The sequence below is a fragment of the Drosophila erecta genome, unplaced genomic scaffold, assembly GCF_003286155.1.
Source record: "Drosophila erecta strain 14021-0224.00,06,07 unplaced genomic scaffold, DereRS2 tig00000386-arrow-arrow-pilon, whole genome shotgun sequence".
Taxonomy (NCBI): domain Eukaryota; kingdom Metazoa; phylum Arthropoda; class Insecta; order Diptera; family Drosophilidae; genus Drosophila; species Drosophila erecta.
In genome coordinates, this window is record NW_020825236.1 from 238,159 (window position 1) to 241,887 (window position 3,729).

The window sequence follows — 3,729 nt, forward strand, 5'->3', positions numbered from 1 at the left end:
TTTATTAATCGATAGTCCAGTTTTGAATATGGTTTTTGAGTAAGACGCACTTATTAAAATGTAGTAGCGTTTCGTACTATCCTAAGCTAAAAGAACCCCGACCTACGGCGAGCTAGACCCGAGCATAGCAAGAGTGCGCATCCCTAGCGAAGGAAGTACAAGGTCCTCTTTATTAGTAATTACCACCCACTATTAAAAGACCAACTAGTTAAAAATCTGTCGAACTACGTACACTACAGATGGTGGGTGTCATGCAGATTGTAATGGGTGTGGTGCAAAGGGTTTGTCCACTTTGGACAGAATGGGCACATATGAATGTTAACAATACGCTGTGGGTGTTATGGTTGCTATTATGCGTTTATGAGATAACTATCAATATAATTATATATTTTTTTCGTAATTGTTCCGCTCTGTTGTACAAACATTACTTGTTTTCTTTCGCTAACAGATATTAAATTAGTTATTGCATCACATGGAATATTATAATTGTGTTTTAAAGAAGTTCAGAAACAATTTTTTAGTTTTTAAATCAGATTCAACCCTCTTGTAATGTACAGCCCTTCCAATTGTACTACAAAAAAAAAAAAAAAAAAAAAAAAAAACGATAGTATCTTCAAGAAAAACGTGGGCTTGCGGATAGGGCTCCACAGTGACATAGATCGGGGTTCTATGCAGAAAAAGAACTGCACACTCGCCAGATCTGCACACTTTTCAAGTGTAAAACCGGAAAAACCTTGGCGAGCAGCAAACGCATAACCTGGCGGACCGCCCTGCCAAAACGGGGAGAAGGAAAAAAGAAATATACCCTCTACATCTTACACTTACATCGATACTCTACATAAATATACACCCACGCATATACAACTATACACCAGTGCAACTGCAGAGCAACTATAATTAAAGAACTTATCCAACATGCAACATACATAAATAGTGATGACCAAACTTACATATTACAATACAATTACATTCACACAGTTCCACATTATAAATTAATAAGCATATAACAAGATAATAAAAAAAAATTTAATGCAGAAAAAAAGGAAAAAAGAAACCCAGAAGTAGCATTTACATGAGCAAATGAGAAGAAGAAGGTACCAAACCAAATAAAGTTTAACCGGCCTTTAATTTAAATTTACATAGTTTTGATTTTCATTTCTATTCATATTTTTGTTGATTATTTTTATTTTTAGTTCTGCCACTGCTAATTTTTGTGGGCGACTGCCACTCATTATTTTTATTAAGGCAAGGCATTTTATTTGGTAATATACATTAATTGGGTATATATAATCTATAGGTGCACAAGTGTAAATTTTTTAATCAATTAAATTAGGATAATTAAATCCTAACAACAATTTCTCTGGGCCCATAGGATGGATTTGGGTAAGTGAATTTATTATTTTCTTTTTATTTACATCTGCTTATGTGAACATAATATATATCAACAAATACATACATACATACATACATACCCTTTAAATTGCACAATCCCTACATAAAGGAAATTAAAAAATTGACAGGAGAAAATTAAAAGTGAAAGACAAGAAAATTAATGTTACATTAAACAGAAGTTAAGTGAAATTAAATTAGTGAAACAGAATTAATAGATAAAATTAAACAAAATTAACGAAATTTAAGAAAGAAATAAGAAAAAAAACAATGAATTAGGTAAGAAAACAAATTAAATAAAGTATTAAAGAAATTCAATTAAAGTTAGCAACCGAAATCGGAAATAGAAATAAAATATGGAATAGTTTAAAAATTTAAGAAACAAAAAAATGGAACAAATAACCTATAGTGACTATAATAACCTCAAGTGATTACTTAACGATAAAAAGAATTAAATAAAATAAGGTTGACTAAATTTAAATTCTAATTTTTTTTTGCTCTTATCAACTATAAAACATGGCCTTAGATACTATATTTTATCTTATTATTAAATAAATAAAATTGTTATAATGTTTGAATAAATAAAGATAGTTTCCTTATGTGAAAAGGCGAAAAGTATGATGAAAGGGTCACACATAAATTAGGAATTTACCATATGGTGCCAAAGGTAAATCATGGAGGTTGGGTACAGAGGCGGGTTACTATACCATCAGTGTTACCTGAATTCCATTAGATATACTGGCATAGCGGCAGCATACGCCCATGTGCTCTCAGAATTTCGTTTCTTTCTATAAATTTCTTTTTTGTGCATTAATTATAAACCTTACTCATCTACGTAATAGGCACGGGACTATAAATTAAATTCAATGTGGCTTTCTGATCGAGTGAGGGCTTTTTTATTTGGCCAACGAACCACCCCAATGCCGACTGTAAGCTAGCTGCAACCAGGGTCCCAACGGCCAACAATTTAGCAAAGATCTCACCACGCAATCTACTATGAAAGTTTACTATTACAGAATTTGGCGCCCAACGTGTGAGGCCACGCAGAAACTACTAGATACATTTAACTAGAAGGCGAAATCCATCAAGCCTTTATTTATACCGAGTTTGTTAAATCGCAAGTTAACGTCGGATAATAGACTGTTAACGATAACTTGAAAAATTAAGCTATCGCGGCTTCTTTTATACCAAGTGCATATGCTATAGTAGCAAACTGATTTAGTTTTAGAAGCTGAAGAATAGGAAAAACGATTTTTGGCATTGACCGGAAAAATTCGTCCACTCTCTAGTTCCGAGATGATTAAATTAGTTATCCGGAAATTATATCCGTTTTATTTGCATTGAGTTCTGTCTGGAACTATATTATATTCCTAAGGACTGTGTCTCAGAGAATTGCACAGTGATCGGAAATAATTATTCATTTAAAAGTGAATTCTGGAAATTAATTCACTAGACCTTCCACAATGGGATTATAAAATAGAGCAGGAAGCATATTTCTTATAAAACAAATATGGCCCACTAAATTTCCTATTAAGGATGTAAACTTACCAATAGACTAACGCATTTGTTACCAATCGAACTTTCTAATGAGGATACCGAAGTCACTAGTATATGATGAGTCGTTGTCTATGGACCATCAAATAAGTTGGAGTATTCAGCAGAGGAAATCGGCCTAATTTGGAATGTGATAAGTGCAGCTCGGCTAAACATCACCCTATTATGCAGGTTTTGCTGAAAAGCTACAGCGTGAAAAGTTTATAAATTAAAGAGTCATCGCGAGTTTACAGGGTGCGTTATGAAAGTAATGCGCATTTTCTAAGAAAAATATATTTGTTGATCCAATCAGTACAAATTATTAAAATTCTTCAAAATAGTCCCCTCCTCCGTCAATACACTTGCGGAGACGTGTATGCCACGCCTGGAATGCACCCTGAAACTCCTCGACAGAAATGAATTTCAGGAACCTTGTTACGCGAGCTTGGATGTTCTCCACCGACTCCCAGTGTTTTCCCTTTAGCTCTCTCTTCAGTAGGGGAACAAAAAAAAGTCGCACGGAGCTAAGTCAGGGCTGTAAGGAGGCTGGGGCACAACTGAGATCTTCCTCTGGGTCAAGAAGTTGGTGACGACGAAGGCCGTGTGGCTGGGGGCGTTATCGTGGTGGAGCATGAAAACGTCTTTGATGTCTGGCCTGACGCGTACGACTCGGCGTTCCAGTCTCTTGAGTACCTCTTGGTAAAAGGTTCCGTTGACAGTTTGTCCTTGCGGTACAAACTCAAAATGGACGATTCCTTGGACGTCAAAGAAGACAATCAGCATTGTTTGATACGAGATTTGCTCATG